The 17,191-nt window shown below is 49.4% G+C and overlaps 1 protein-coding gene across 3 annotated transcripts in view; it reads left to right on the top strand.

The window, feature by feature from the left end:
- Positions 1-17,191, top strand: part of GNAO1 (G protein subunit alpha o1) — a 170,496-nt gene that overhangs the window by 67,731 nt on the left and 85,574 nt on the right. The window lies entirely within an intron of this gene.

Consider the following 17,191-nt stretch of genomic DNA (forward strand, 5'->3'; position numbering starts at 1 on the left):
CAGCAGCGGGAGGCAGCAGGGCTGGACCGCGAATGGCCTCTCTCCGCTTTCTTGCATTTATTTTGTTCATGATGCAATGGTAGTGATGATACTCCTAAAGTCCTGGGACCTGCTGTCTGGGACAACCCGGTGCCGTGCCCCCACTGCTCCCCTGTGGGCTGCTGTCGGAGGCTGGCCGCCCTCCCACACATGGACCCTGACACACTCAGCCTCTGGGCAGCCCTCCCCATCCAGGATGGAGGGGTGCTAGAGAGACGGAGCATTTCTGCCATCCCCTTTGGGAGAAGTGAGGGATTAGTACATGCTGTGAGAGCAGGGCTGGGAGATGCTTTAGTCTGAGGTTGGACGGGGGAGCCCCTTGCGGCTCTGGCCCCCAGAGCCCTGTTGGTGCTTCGCGTTTTGACGTGACATCGCCGTGCAGGCCACCCTTGTACACAGCTCTTTGTTCTTTGTGGAAAGCACTGCCAGGCACACACTTGGCTTCAGACGGTCCATTATTGGAGGCTCAGAGTACGGTAACAGGCTTGAAACAACAGACCCTGCACCAGGAAGCAGAATATTTGCTTAGGCGTTCTTGCACAGCCGGCCGAAGAGCCCCGGGGATGATTTGTGATCGGTGCGAGTCAGCAACCCCGTGTTGGGGCTGGGGAATGCGGGAGCCTGTGCAGGAGGAACGGCCTGCGTCCAAAGGCATGGGCAGCACCACCCAGGAAGGCCCATCAGGAACTGGAGCCACACACCAAAATCAGAGCGAGTGCACCATAAGCCCCACACCCTGCCGGAATGCCACCTCCACGTGAGGGAGCGAGACCCACACCGAAGAGGCAGAGACCGTGCTTTGCACTTAGTAGGTGTCAGAAGGTGTTTACTGAGTTGAATTCCATTCTTTGGCAACTCTGTTTGCCTCCGATGCTGGGAAATTGTGTGTATCGTCTGCCCCTCCCGCCATCCTTCCCAGTCCCTAACCACCCCTGTTCCCAGAGGCATGCACGTTGGAGCTCAAAGCGCAGAGGATGCGAAAGTGTCCTGGGGTGGTTGTCTCGGCAGTTGGCTATGGTGATAATAAGCAAAGATGAACGGGGTGGGGACATGAGGCAGTGTCAGGGGTCTCCCAGGACAGACGTCGTCCATTTGTTTGTTGTTCACACCTCCTGCAACCTTGTGTCTGGCTCTGTGGCTTTCAGCCCAGTGAGAGAGCAGAGGCGCATCACCGGGAACCGGAACATCAGGTAGAGCGCATTGAGTGGAGTGGATGCCGTACCGGGAGTGGTCAGCAGAAGAGCCGGGACAGGGCTCATCTGATGAGGATTCATTGAAGGCGCTGGATGTTTCACAAGGGCTGCGACTTTCCAGTTAAGAAACCTGGTCGCTGGGACCCCTTCTTAATATGGAAGTGCCTTTCCCCCTCCTTTCCAGTTGGCCAGCATTCTTGCCCCTCATCAGCCTGGTCTCTCCCCCTGGATGTGCTTGAGATCATCAATGCTTCTTGGAAATTGTGGTCCACGGGGCTGTCCATAGAGTGGTTAGGAGGTTGGACTCTTGGGAACACGTCCATTTATTGACCCTGAGAAAGCTCACTAACTTCTCTGTTAGCCGGTTTCTTGGAGAAGACTAAGCCTTTCACTAAGGCTGGATGCTGGGACGTGAGGCCCAAGGGTTGTTGGAAGGAGTGAGTGTGTGAATATCCATGAAGCCCTCAGCACATGCTGGCCACCTGCGGGGGTTCAGCAGATGCTAGCCACCATTGTCCTTCCCCAGGACCCAACCTCACTGCCCCAGGCCTGGCTGAGTGGCGTGCCTTAGAGCTCAGACAAGTAGGCAGTATGCATTTCTCTTCTCTTTACCAGAGATCCCACTTAGAGTCTGACCGAGTGAACAGATTCTCTCAGGATGGCAGCTTGAGAGGCCCATCCCCTTTGGAACGCTTGATGTCATTCTGAACCAGTTTCAGGCTTGATTCACATTCAAAGCCCCTCGGCTGCCAGCCACTGGCCCAGAAGCGGGTCTCTGCCTCAGCACAGGCTCAGAGACCATGAGGGACCAGGATTGGCCTCTCGGATGAGCAACAGAGCCATCCGCTGACCCCTGATTCCATTGCAAGTCAACCTCAGCCGAAGCGAAAATCCACCGAGAGGGCACAGCTGGGCCCCCACCAGCATCTGCTGCACCTACGGCCTGAGCCGTGTGCCTTTGGCCAGAAGAGCAGAGCTCACTGCCCCATCCCCGACATCCCTAGAGAGGCGAATGGATGTGGAAGCCCACCAAGCGATTTCCGTGGACTCTCTTTTTTGGGCTGTGACCATACCCTAGTGGTTATGAACGAGGCGCTTCCATCTGCTTGAGAAAGGCTGGGGCGGGAAGCCCCGGAGGCCACGGCGGGGCTATTTAAATCCACCACACAGAGACCGCCATCCGTTCTGGGCCGCATCCACCACCAGGGAAGGAAGGCTGGCGGGGCTGGGTTTTGCTCCGTGTTTCTGTGACTGTGTGTCTCTCGGTCTGGCAAGGCAGGAGGCCCTCACCTGGAATTCTCCCTCACCTTCTTTCAAAGACCCAGCACAGATATGACACGCAGGGAACCAGAAGACTGTGGCTTCCACGGTACAGACAGGCTCAGGACCTGAGTGCAGGTATGGTCCTCTTTGTCCGGCAAAAGTTGGCATGATGACTGGCCGCTGCTGTCTGCTTTGAGGGAGACGCGAGTTACCTTGGAGAGGAATGTGGACTCTGACTTGCTTTTGGCAGACCTGACCACAAGTATTTCCCCCCAGCGGGCATGAGAAATGTGATTTTCCCCAAGGAGCCCTGTTTCGGTGATCTGTACCTTTTGTCTTGAACTCTCCTTGGCAGGGATCTGAGAAGGGTGCTTTTTATTTGTCTCTTTGTTTCAGAACAAACACTCACCTAGAATTGTCTGCCATCTGGGACAGTGCTTGGGAGGCTCTCTGGCAAATCTCAAAGTTATCCCCTGGGTGCGTGCCAAGCACTCTGAACTGGAGAATGAGGATTCTTTTCATGCCCCTTTGTCTCTGCAGGTCGGGGGTGGTGTTTTGGTGTCCTTCCTCCCAATCACATGGTAAGAAGCGGAAGAAAAACAAGTCCTCATTTAAAAAGAACAGGAAGGGGAAAACCAAGAGCCTGTGAAAACCCTTTTCCAGGCTGCCTAGATCTATAATCTAGAAGAGAAGCAAGATGAGTGAAGTTCTGATGCTTTTTTTTTTGGCGGGGGGGGGGGGGGGGGGCGGGGGATGGCTTATGGGGCAATGGAAAGACTTTGAGAGCTGCTGGTCCCTGAAAAATGCCTTCAGGGTAAAGTGACCTCCAGCCTGACTTGGCCACTGTAAAGTTGGGACAGGTGCTTTCATGCAGTGCTGTAGCCATCAGAGCCCTGAGAAATCATGCAGTAAAACCAGACAGCCCCCTTTCAGATCAGGAGGTCTCTGTGGCTAGTCCAGTGTCCTATCACCGTCATGCCAAACAAACTCACAAAGGCTGTGCAATGTCTCTGGGGTCGTCATCGTTTCCATGTGGCTGAAACGCAAAAGGAAACACACTGGATCCTGCAACTGAGTAGCCTGGGCATGGCTGGGCAGGTGTGGAGCAGGAGCTCACCCAGGAACTGAGGCTGGAGATAGGGAGAGTCCCCATGGTGGGAGGAGAGATGGTTCTCCAAAGGAAGGGAGCATAGAAGTCGGGCAAACAAAAACAGCAGATGTCCGCTACAACCCTCATTTGCCATTTACAAAGCTCAATCTTGCTCCTAGGCGGATTCTGCCGTGACTCACCACTGCACCCCACGGTGAGTGGCGAGGGAGGCGCAAGGAACCCAGATAGGAGCCCTCCCACAGATTGTCAGAGTCCCACCTGGTCCGCTTGGGTGACAGAGCCTGTCATCCTGGGGTTGGAGGGAAGATGCTTTAGATGGCTTGAGTTGGTGAATGGCTAGTCTGTGAACTGTCTGCCAGAGACAGTGGGTTCTAGTGGTCTTTTGTCTCTTTCCTGTGGTTCATGAGACCACATCCAGGGGCTCATGAGCAGGGATCATACATAATGAACAAACCGACTGTAGACAGGCAGGGGAAAAGGGATTTTTCCCCCAACGACTGAACAAGAGGAGCAAAGCTCTGCAGCGTCACTTGTGCCTCCTCCACAAAACATAATTAAAAAGCTGTGCACGCTGCCCACCAATGTATAAAATCATTCATATACTAAACATAATGTACTAATAAGAATACTCCGTTTCATTATGTCAGCAGCAGAAGAAAGGGCGGTCTAGCGGCTGCCCTAATCAGGGAGATGGGAAACCAGAAATGTTACTTAGATTTGGGCAGTAAAATCGACGCTGAACCAATTTGCCTCACTCACAGGCTTTTACTGTGTTTAATGAAAGCTCACGTCTTTACATAAGGCATTGTAAAAAGGGCTCGGAAGCCATAAAGCTCTCGGTCATGTCTTTGCAACGTAACCACTGAATTTAACAGTTGGATTTCAAAAAATGGCTTTGGAGTTTCCCAGAATTGAGCATGGAGTGGGCGGCGTAAGGTGGCTGTATGTCCTGACCCTTAGAAAACCTACGGGAACCAAGATGAGGGGTAAAAGGGAGTGAACTCGCACGGGTGAGTGAGGGAGTAATCCTCGTTACCATCACTGGGAAAAGGGCCACAGGTTCTGGCCCCGAAGGGGGAAGACTGGTGAGCACCCAAGGTCGGGAGATGGGTTTAACAGCCAGGGGTTGAGGTAGTGGTGGTGGGTCAGGGAGCACGTTCGTCCTGGCCCACAGTGTAAAGGCCACCCAGCTTCACAGGAAGGAGTCCTGTGTAGAGCTGCCAAGAGGTCCCAGGCGGCCGCCTGTTTCATTCAGCCATTCAGCCAACATTTACTGACCATTCACGAAGTCTAGGCACTTCTTGGGGACACTGTGGTCAGTGAACGAGACAGACAAGGTCACTGCCCTCGTAAAGCTCATTGGTATGTGGGGAGGCTGTATACAAGGAAGTATACACATCAGGCAGTGATGCATGCTACAAGGGAAAATAAGGCAGGAGAAAGACAGGGAATGATAGAGACCACCAGAGTGGTCTGAGGAAGTGACATTTGAGCAGAGCCTGAATTTAGCGAGGTACACAGGTCTCTGTTTCAGAGCTGCCCAATCTTTTTGTCCCTCAAGAGCCCGTTTAATTTTTTGTACCCGTGTTTTATGAGCTGTGATATTCCAAAAAGACTGCATTTGGCAAAGACATAGATATGACCATGGAACTTGGTTGACCCGAGTGAAGCAGGGTGGCCACAGGGAATTGACACACCCCAAGTCCAAAGCTAGGGCAACACACAAAGGACACGTCTTAGCTCACTGTAGCTGGTCAGTGGTAGAACCAAGGCCAGACCCCCTAGATCTCCTGAGTGACAAAACCAGGTTGTAAGCTGTCACAGTAAATGGCAGCATTTCCTAAAATCCCTGGCATGGGAAGGGCCAGCGGCTAGAGTCTGGGGGTGGATTGGGAGGCCAAGGGTATTGGCAGAGGAGGCAGGCAGAGCTCCCTCAAAGGCTTTCCTCTAACACCAAGGCGGAGCCCCAGGTCGAGGCGATGGTGCTGACCTAAGAAAGGTGGGCCACAGCCCCTAGCTCCCTGGGGACTTCTCTTCCCCACTTCACCTGGGGCTGTGATGCTTATTAGTGGCCAAACAGCATAAGAACCTGGGTCTTCTGCCCCCAAGTGCAAGACAACAATGTATGTCTCTAATCCAAGGCCAGGGTCCCAGGATTCAGACCAACCATGCTGCCATGAAGAGAAAAAGGAACAGAGCTCTAGAAGGCAGTGTTCCGAGCATCACACCCCCATGGAATGAGAGCTGGCCTGTGCCCCCCCTCACCCCCTGCACAGAGAGTCTTGGGAAAGGGCAAGGTCCACGTTGTTTTCCAGATAATGGCAGCAGAGGCTCTGTACTGGAATCACAACGAGTCCTGGCCTTGCCCCTGGCTCCGTCTGGTGACAATTGGCAGCTGACATCATTGCTTCTGGCCTGAGTTAGCCCTTATTAAAAATGGCATCTTTATAACAGATTTCTGCAAGTCACTGTCAACAGGACACATCCCTTGTTTTGTACCAGTCGTCCCCCTGGGGGACTGATTTGTTTAATACTATTATTTTAAATACCCTTCTATCCTGTTATTCTTAGAATTCCAAGTTTTAAATACAGTATTAATTAGTAAGGGATCTTATCTATTTTTAAAAAATAATTTTTCTCGTATCATACAACTTCACCCCACAGTTAAATAGCCGGTTTTAAGTTGGATCTCTCTTTTCTTTTCAAATAGCTGAAAGATCCCATCTGTGTTCACACAGTTCACTTGAGCCCAGCGCGTAAGGCCAGGGGTCACCCAGCCTCTGGCTTGTTCCGTCCAGGTTTTGTAGCTTTCTGCCTTTTTTAGGAGAAATTCGCTCATGGTCAGGCAGCCTCCCCAACAGCTGACTTTGAAGGTGGGGGGAGCTCCCGTCCACAAGCAACACGAGCGTCCCACTGACGGCAGCATGGTTGAATGACTCAGGCCCCACTCCAGTGATGGGACACCAGGCAGCCAGCGACAACTCCTGGATGATACAGAGGCACACGGCGTGATTCCGTTTCAGGAAAGACAATACACATATGGGCTCCCAGATAAAAGGACTGAAATGTACACTAACATGTGGACGGTGCTTCCTCCAGGTGGTGGGATGATGGCGATTTTTTTCTTCTTATTCTTTTTTGCCTAGCTGTGTAAGTTAGAATCCCTAACTGTTCTGACAACAGGCCTTTCAGTCAGAGCTGGAGAAGTCAGGGAAAGAGGAGGGAAAGCTGCTATTTAAAAGCGATCCACACTTAGAGCAGAATCAATGGTGGAAGTCATAATGGTTTGTGGGGGACACGTTTTTTGTTTTAATAGGTTGCTGTTTGTTTTCATGTGTATTATGATAAAACGTAAGTTGTACGTTGGCCCTACATGATCAGCTCCCTGCTGCCCTCTCTGGCCTCATCTTCCACTCTCCCTTGTACCTACTCTATTCTAGCCCCTCTGGCTCTTCACCATTCTGCTAACACACAGGGTGCCCCGGGCCTTTGCACTTGCTGTTCTCTCTACTTGAAATGTTCTTCCTCACATACATACAAGGTCCGGTCCTCATCAATCAGGCCTCAGTTTCACATGCCCCCTCCTTTCCTGGCTCCTAACTCCACACCCCCAACCCCCTCACTCTACCCTTCTTGTGTTCATCACTCTATACTATTTCTTTATTTACTTCTTTATTCTCTGTCTTCCCCGCTAGACTGTGAGTCCTTTGAAGTCAAGGGCTATGTCTGTCCTGCTCACCACTGTCTGCTGGGTGCTGTATGAATGACACCTTACGTGTAGTGGTCAGTTGTGTGGATGAGGAAGAGGAAGCCGTCACCTTCAGGAGAGCTCTGGTTTTGCCAATCAAGGAAGCAGCCTTTATGCTTAGACAAGAGCGAAGCTTCTGATCTGTCATCAGGGCCTCTGGGTCCCAATGACTCTGCTCTCCTGGAACTCTGGGAAATCAGAAATCAGGGCCTCAGCATAATTACTTTGTGAAACACACACATCTTACCTCTGCCCAGCCAGTGGTCTCTGAGCCAGTCGTTCAAAGCATGAGTACCCTCTGGGCCCTCAACGAACTCATTCATTTAGGTCAAGACCCTGCTACACTGGGTAGGAGGGGGACCCGTGTCCCGACAGATAAGACTAGAGGCTTAGCCGTGCTTTAGCACCAATCGGTCTATATCTTTTAAGTAATGTCAGCAACTGGCAACTAACAGGCCTGTGTACCAGGGCCTCCCCACATGTTCTTTAATACTGCTGACAGCCTGTAAGGGACAGCGTCATTATCCCCATTTACAGAATAGAGATCTGGGCCCACAAAGATTGAGAACCTGCCCACAATCCACACTGTTAGCAAATAGGACGGTCAGTGTGTGTCCAGCTCCTAATGGGTGCTCATTCTATATTGTGGAAGGAAGGAAGGAAGGAAGGAAGGAAGGAAGGAAGGAAGGAAGGAAGGAAGGAAGGAAAGGAAAGGAAGGAAAGGAAAGGAAGGAAAGGAGAAGGAAAGAAGGAAGGAAGGAAGGAAGAAAAGAAGGAAGGGTGTCCTCACAGGGATTGGGGCTGCTGCATGTCCTGGAAGTGCCCGCCTCCCATCCACCCCCTGGCCCCACCCACACAGTACCTTCTGGACCACTGTTGACCGTTCTGCTTAGTCCTCACTCTTGGTGGCATCACAAAATCAGGAGCCAGGGTCTCTCCTGCGGGTCAAACCCCGCCGGGCACGACACTTCGGCTCTTTGTCAGATGAAAGTAAATGTGACAGTTGGTGGGAGCACCAATGGGAAAGAAGAGAAAGGCCTTCAGCAGGGCCCTCCCCTCTGCCTGTTATCCTGGGGTGACTCCCGTCGGCTGCGCCCGCTTCAAGCTGTCTGCTGTTCCTGCCAGCACCCTTAGCCTGGCCGGTGTTTGTGACATTTACCACATCGGCTTGGCTTACTGTTTCTACTTTTTCCAGGAGGTTGGGTGGAACCCTCCCTCGGGAGGAAACATCAGACCTACGCTGGCGCCAGATCCAGAGCAGCCCTCCCGACTGGGATCTCCGGCTCCCAGTCCCACCCGCCAGCCCAGGAAGTGCCTTCTGTTCCTTTCGTACATTTCCCCAGCACCCCGTGTGCCTGCCAGGGCCTCCGGAAGACACACGGAGACCATGCAGAGAAGTGGCTCTCTGGAGCGCCACCTTGGCATGTGCTGTCCCCCCGTGTGGAGTCCTGTCTCTGTCCCTGTCTGTGCAGCCAGCTCGTGCTCAACTGTCCGTGATACTTCCTGAGCCCGTGCTGGAGATCCTCCTCTTGGATCTCTTTCCAGTGGTATTTTAATTCCTGGTAGTGCTGACTCCAATTATAATTTAATTAAGCATTTGTGAAATTACTTATTCAATATCTACCTTCTGCAATAGAATTCAAGCTCTAGGAGGGCAGGAATTGTGTCTGCCAGTTCACTCTTGTCTCCCCAGCACCTGCTACAGTGCCTGGTATATAGGAGGTACCAGAAAAATACATGAAAAGTGAAAGAGGGAATGAGTGAATGAATGAATGAATGGACAGAGAACACCCTCAAAGAAGCCTCCAAATTATTGGGAACTAGAGATTTTAAGACAGAAGGGGAAACAAATCTTTCTGTTTTGCAAATGATAGATGTTTTTCTCACCTGGTATGACCCATCAGCTCCCCTGCCTCAGGGCAGCACTATGGGAAGTGAGAGGCCTGTGGCACAATGGAAAGGCCTCTGGGAATTTTGTCCCTGCTCTGCCACAAGCTAACCATAAGCCTGTAGGCAAACCTCTTCTCTCTATGTCAGTTTCCCGGCTGGAAAATGACTTTCTATGCTGGTTCCAGGAGGGACCATTTCCCTATCCCAGGCAGAGGGCATCCTGGTAGGATCACGATCTACCTGGTAGGATCACGATCATCCTGGTAGGAGCACGATCTACCTTTGTTATCAGATGGCCCCAGGATTGATTTCACAGTTCAGCAGCGCCACTGGGAGCCCCCTAAACCCCTTTGACCTGCCATTTTCAGGGTGGTGGCATTTAACCTCACAGTCACAAGATGGCCACCATGGTGCCAGTATTTACTTTTCTCACAACTACATATAAAGGCAAGAAGCCAGGGTGTGACCAGTGGAGGCACAGCCAGGGTCAAGGAAGTAGTAGACTAGGGAGGCAGGAAAACTGCTCTCAAAACCCTCTCTCTTTGGACCAAGAAGGAAAACCATTTCTCAGAGGCATTTCTGGCCTACTCCCCTTCATCTTACTTGAACTGGATCATGTGGTCACTCTTAGCTGCAAGGGAGGCAGGGAAAGTAACTCACTGGGGCGACACGGGAATGTTGGGTGGTGGGCAAAACGTCTGACACACAAACCCTTCAGTTGGCCCTTGGCAGATAGTACTTTATATCGCTAGCCTTGCCATTCTTAACACTTGCCTTATCATCCAGAAGGAGAGCTCCGGGGAGGCAGGGACCAGGCCTCAAGGCTTCAAAGTCTTGAAGTCAGGCTTCAAGACCTTAAGTCAGGCTGAACCCAAGTGAAACATGTCAGGAAATTCCTATTGATTAATGATTCTACCCCTTTTTACTCTGGTCCTCTCTCCCGGCCAAAATGGTCCCCCTGTTAAGCACAAGTGTCTGTCTCCCACTGAAAATGATGTGTTGTTCTTTCAAATACCAATTGCACATTTTTTTAATGAGACAAAACCAACACATACAGAGTGTAAAAAAAAAATACCCCTGAATGCCACCACCCAAAAGTGATTATTGATGATACTTTGTTAAGCATTCTCCCCCTCTCCCTCCTTTCTCCACACCCCTTCCTCCTACCAACACCGTCACATGCAAATGTAATTTTATAAAAATGGCCCCAGAGGACACACACATTGTACTCTAACTGGTGTTTTCACCTTAGGACCCGGTTCAGGTCCCATGCTCTCTGATGGGTTCTGTGGAGCCCCTCATTGCTGGTGTGTGAGCCATTAAATCACTGCATCTCACTGTTCACTGTTGGATTAAATATGTGTGGTCCTTTCCCACCACGGCTCGGCAGAGGCGTGGCCCCAGGGCACATGCCCATTGCGGATCAGTCTCCCTGGTGAGTGTCACACAAGTGAGGCACCGAGCACTGACCTAACCTGGACAGTCAACATGTGAATCTCCAGCTGTGATCAGAAACACATTTTATGACATCACGGAGCAGCACCCAAGTCAGAAAATCCAGCTTTTTAACCCACTGCTGCTCCTGTGATGTTCGTTAGGTAAATGAGCAGATTCTCTGCTTGAGTGCCAACAACGCCCCCCTCTCCCTGCCCCATCTTCCCTTCTGTGGCCTTGCTTGGCTTCCTCCTGGTGGGCAGTGGTCCTCTTGTGACCTCCTGGCCCCCTTGCCCTGTGGCCCCGGGGTCACGTCCTCTCCTGAAGAGGACAGACATGGTGCAGCCAGCCAACTGTAGCTCCACCCCAACCCTGCCCTGCTCACCAAATATGATAACAATAATAATAACAGTGGGGCTGATTGAGTGCTTATGATGCCCTGGATGCCCGGCACTTGTCTTTACAAACCACGACTGGCGAGGAGAGTTACTGTTACCAGGCCCGTCTCCATGGAAGGTTGAGGAAGCTGAAGCACTGAGCTGTGAAAGAGATTGCCCAGCCCCACAGTTTGAGTCTGGCTCCCAAAGCACCCCCTGAATCTAGATCCCCAAAGGGACTATGGTGGAGGATAGAGAGACAGTTCCAATGCAGGGGAAAGGGTGCTGAGAAAGGGGAGCAGAGGGGCGTTTAATCCAGCCTGCAGATGGTGTGAAAAATCATGTTCCAGCAGCTTAGGGCCCTGAGTTCTTGAACCTCCAGAAACTGGGGGTAACGGTATGTGCGTGGGGGCATTTGCCACAATCTCAGAGGCATCTGTGATTCAGAGAAGGAGAGTGGCTGCTGGGCCAGAGGATCCTCCAAGGTCCTTTCCAGCTCCTGAGCCTGTGCTTCTGTGACCATATAAGGCCACTGTGCCCAGGGAGTCTCACTGCAGCTGAGTGCAATCCTACACTGAGAGGGGAAGCAGAGAACAAGAGAGCCCTGGTCCAGGCCTCCTGCGAGGTCCCAAGGCAGTAAGGAGGGGGAGCCAAGGCAAGGGAGGCCAAGGGTCACTCCTTGTTTGCCTCTTCCCAGAAAGCTCAGACCTGTTCCAGTGGGCTCGGATGCCACCCTCCCCCGTTTCCCCCCCGTTTGCACTTGAGGTCTCCTCCCTCAGTTGTGTTGCCAGGTTTCCAGAGTCTAACTGGTGGCTTCTGTCCAAAGGGAAACACTCAGGTCTGCAGTCAGCCCTTGCCTGCTCCCCATTTCTTCTTGGTCCACCCCTCAGAGTCTCTGAGTTTGGGATGGGCACCATTGTGGCATCTAACTTGGCTTTGCTTTGCTACCCTGGCTCTGCAGGCATAGGAAATCTGGTGGATTCCCACCCCAGCACACACACACACACACACACACACCTGCCTCCTTTAGTGGGCTCCTTCGGGGGGGGGGGGGGTCTTAAGCATCTGTCTACTCCAGTCTCACATTGTTAATGTCCCACTTTCTCAGTACTGTCCAGAGCGCAGTCCTGTGCCAAATAATATGGAGAAGAGGAACTGAGACAGACGAGATGTGGTACCTGGCCTCCAGGGACTGACAGGCTGGTGGTAAAGACAGAAAATTAATAAACAAGTTTACTAGGAGATGATCTCTGATTATTGTTATTATCAAGGTGCAAATCATGTTTTAGTCATGACTCTATTAGTTATAAGTGACAGAAACCCAAGTCAAATTAGCTTAGGCAAAAATAAGAGGGAATTATTTAGCTGCTGTCACTCGAAAGTGTAGAGATAGGGTTAGCTTCAGGCATGGCTTGATCTAGTGGCTCAAATGATTGATGTCTCTGGGACTTGATTCTGCACTTGGATGAAGATCAGTTTATAGGACAATTGCAATGTGATGCCACTGACTATTGCTAAAGTGTCTCATGCAGCCTTGCTCCTGCTTTCCAAACCCTGGTATTATCTCCTCCAGGGCTCAGACCTCAGACTCCCCTGGGCTGCCTCTCCAGCCCCTGGCCAGATTCCTCCTTTCCTTGCCCCACACTCCTTGGGCTGATATTACAAGACATGTTCTGATACTCACTGTGTATGTGAAATCTCCAGACCCTCTGGGAACCTGGATACAGGGATCCAGAGCAGAAGAAGCACTTCTGCCTCTGTGTGTCTGTCTGGTGGTCACAGGTAGGGTCTCGAAGGCCACTTTGACACCTACCAGCTGTGTGACCCCAGGTAAGTGGTTCCATCTCTCTAGTTTCGGTTGTCTCATCTGTAAAGAGGTGATGATAGTTTTTATCTCCTAGGATTATCTTGAAGATTAGATGAGAGGGTACACGTAAAGCCCTTAACAGAGAGCAAACCCTCAGACATCAGCTGCTATTATTATTGTTTCTTTTATACTGCCAATGAAGGAAATTCTATTTGGGGGATTTTGACTGTGGAATGAGGATATATATTACTAATAGGTACCATTTATTATATACTTATATATGACCGGCACTTTCCATTTATTCCTCACCCAACAGCCCCTTGCAGATGAGAAACCTAAGACCTGAGGGGTGAAATCCTTTACCAATGACACCCAGCTTGTCAGTGGTAGAGCTGGGGTTTGCCTGCACCTGTGTGACTCCTAAGACTAACCACAGCTCTGCCCTGCCTCCAGAATGTGATGGCGAAATAGAAAATCAAGGGGCCTTAAGTGATACTTGTAAGGACACACGACTCAAATCAATGCTGGGGGGGGGGGGGGGCGGGTGCGGGTAGCGAAAATGAACAAGGTGGTATGAAAAGAGTCCTGGAAGGGTGGACACTAAAAACTGCAGCGTCTTTCCCTGAGTGACGGGATTACTGATGATATGGGTTGTTGTGGGGGGGTTTTGTTGTTGTTGTTTTATATGGCCCAGATTTTCTAGTGTTAGCATTTACTACTTGGTAGTTAGAGGGCAATATAAAATCCCACCCTGAAACAGGAAGTCCAATTCTAAGCTCATATGAGCCAGTTTGTACAAGGTATGGAACTCATCGTTGTGACCGGAGCAGGTTTTTCCCACATCGCGTCATTTCTGCAAACCTCACATGAAGCTTCTGTACCTCAGGCCACCCCAGGCACCAGGCTGAGACCTTTCTGGCAGTTTTTGACCCAGTCCAGCTGGTGTAGAAGAGCGTCCCGGTCGACCCGCACTCCACTCCTGGGCTGAGAAGACGTTAGGCCAAGTACTTAATCTCTCTCAGACTCTCTTCCTCTTCTGTCAAACAGAATAAAAAACGTCCCCTCCCTGCCTTATTAGGTGGCATAAGGACTGATACTCATGGGTGTGGACAATGATAGCCCCATCCCTAGTGTTTCAGGGGAAATCCTGAAGGCAGCCAAGGGTCTAGAGAGTATTTCCGGGAGAGTGGTAAGGCCTCCTGGTCCAAAATGAAGCATGAGAAACTCACTGCACTGACTTCTTCAGAGACAGTGTCACGGGGACCGGCAAATCCCGGCTCCACCTCTCAGGTTCCCCAGCAGGTCCCACCCTCTGTGGGGAGGCTGGTCATGGAGCCTAGGTAACAACTGGCTTTTTTATATAGCTTTTTAGTTGTTCTAAAGTTTACAATATGTGTCTTAACTTACCGTCTTTACTTTGAAGTGCTTCATGTGTAAGAATTTTTCAACAGCGTGTTTCCATTTTATCCCTCCTATCCTTTGTGCCGTCGTTGCGTAAGTTTTGCTTTTACATATGTTATAAATAACACAATATAGTTTTTTTAGCCTTTTTCCTCTCTTTGCTTCAGTTTGGATAGTTTCCATGGCTGATTGTTCAAGGCCACTAATCTTCTATGAGTTAGTTGCATACTGTGAAATGTTTATCTCAAATATTATATTTCCATCTCTAGACATTCTGTTCTGTTCTTTTTTATATCTTCCATTTCTCTGCTCGTTATGTTCATGTTTTCCTTTAATTTCTTGAAAATATTTTAAATAGGTATTTCTAAAGTCCTTGTTAATTCCATCACCGCTGTCACTTCTGAGTCTGCTTCCATTGACTGATTTTTCTCCTGGTTGTGCATCACACCTTGCTTCTTTGCATAGCTGGGAATTTTGTATTGGGTGCTGGACATTAAAAAATATTATATTGTTAAGTGTCTGATTTTGTTGTCCTGATTTAAACAGCGTTGGACTTTATTCTATCAGGAAATTAAGTTACTCGTGGGTCAGCTCAATTTTTTAAAGCTAATTTTTAAGCTTTGTCAGGGTGGGTCTAAAGTAGCTTTTACTCTGGGGCTGGTTTAGACCTACTACTATGGCATGAGCCTTCTAGGGTCTCTGCTGAGTGATCTAGCTGTTCAACAAGGACTCTCCACTCTGCCTGGTCAGAACTCACACATCTCCCAGCCTTGAGTGAGGTTTGGGAAGTGTTCGCCTTATAAGCTCCCTGATGCGTCTTCTTTGCTGAGCCCTTGCAATCTCTCCCTATTCAGCCAAAGACTGAGGAGACCCCCATTCATATATCTAGTGCTTGGCTCCCTCTCTGTAGATTTCTCTCCCTGGTACTCAGCCCCTCAAATTCCAGCCACCTCAGGCTTCCTGAACTTCGAGCATTGTCTCATCAACTCAGTAAGACCGCTGTGCTCTTCTTGGGTTCTCCCTCCCTGTGCTGAGAGCTGGTAAATGCCTCCAGGTGGAAAGCCGAGGCAATGACAAGGCTACCATATTTGTTTCCCTTGTCTTCTGGATCACAGTCCTGTACTACTTATTCCCTAGTGTCTGAAACTTCTTGTTTCTTATATTTTGTCCAATTTTCTGATTGTTTACAGTGGGAACTAGCAATTTCCTTTAAGATCCCTCTGGGGTGCATCAATGATCCAGGCTACGTGTACACTCCCTCCAGAAACTTGTACAGAAATGGATTTAGGGTTAATAAAAGTCCATGAAAAGTCACAAGGGTCATTCTGATCTGCTTCTTAGAGAAACCCAGGATAAAGACTCACAACCCAGTATCAAGTCAAATTTTACAACAGGAATTGTTAGTGTCCGTCAACTGATGGATGGATAAATAAAATGTGGCGTATCCATACAATGGAATATAACTGGGCAATAAAAAGAAATGAAGTCCAGGGATGCCTGGGTGGGTCAGTCAGTTGAACATCTTACTCTTAATCTCACCTCAGTTCTTGATTTCAGGGTTGTGAATTCAAGCCCCACATTGGGCTCCACACTGGACATGAAGCCTACTAGAAAGAAAGATAGAAAGAAAGAAAGAAAGAAAGAAAGAAAGAAAGAAAGAAAGAGAAAGAAAAAGAAAGAAAGAGGAAGGAAGGAATGAAGGATGGAAGGAAGGAAGAGGGAGGGTGAAAGAGAGAGAGAGGGAGGGAGGAAGGAAGTCAGGAAGGAAGGGAAGGAAGGAAGGAAAGAGAAAGAAAGAAAGAAAGAAAAAGAAAGAAAAGAAAAGAAATGAAGTACTGAAAAATGCTGTACCATGATGAAATGATGAATCTTGAAAACATTATTGTGCTAAATGAAAGAAGCTTATCACAAAAGACCACGTGTTATATGATTCCATTTATATGATATGTCTAGAATAGACAAATCTATAGAAACAGAATACAGATTAGTGATTGCTTACTGTGAGGTGGGGGGTGAGTGGAGATTACTAATAGGTACAGAGTATCTTTTTGGTGGGGGGACAAAAATTAGACTGTAGTGATCATTGTTGAACTATGCAAATATACCAAAAAACATTGACTTGCATACTTTAAATGGGTGGATTGAATGGTATGCGAGTTATGTCTCAGTAAAACTGTTTTTAAAAAAAGAATTGTTAGTGATTTTCTTCTGTACTGAAGGTAATGAAGGAATGGAAAAGTGCCGTGTTGATGTGGAAGTCTCAGCTCTCATATTGATGTATGTACATACCATAAGTAGTATTTAATTGCGAACTGGAAAATGTGACCAGAGAAGTATTTACACAGTTTTCTTGGGGGAGGTGGTGGCCACTGTTGGGTGTTCGTCTCAAAATCCATTCAGTCTTTCCTCGTTACTTCAGCTATAGGAGAACTCTTGCAACGTTTAGGTTTTATCCCCTCTTTCTAGTTTTTTCCCCTACCTGGAACCTGGTCAGCAGTAAGCCCATACCGAGTGACTGCTCTCTGCAGGGAGAAGGGACATCAGGACATGTCTAGCCTTAACCTTGACCTCGGAGGAATCTGAGAACAGGAGAGCAGAGAGTATCGCGTGGCCTCTGAGAACTGATGGCACTTTTGTGTCCTCCGTGTCACTATTCAGAGCCACCAGAATAAGGGTGACACGGTAGTTCAATCCCAGCCAAGGATGGAAGAGTAGGCACCCTCCTTCTGTTGGTTTTTCTGTTGTCAGAGATGACGACGGTTCATTTAAGTGAGTCCTCTTTCCTTCAAGCACTGTGAGTTTTCTGCAAAAGAAAAATTATCATTCATTTGCAGGCTTCTTGCCGGGGTCTTCATCAATGTACTTCTAAGTGGAAATTTAAGTTAAGACCCTGAGCTTTGCTTAAAAATACCAATAGCTAACACTTAC

This window comes from Panthera onca, chromosome E2 (assembly GCF_046562875.1).
Source record: "Panthera onca isolate mPanOnc1 chromosome E2, mPanOnc1 haplotype 2, whole genome shotgun sequence".
NCBI classification, from domain to species: domain Eukaryota; kingdom Metazoa; phylum Chordata; class Mammalia; order Carnivora; family Felidae; genus Panthera; species Panthera onca.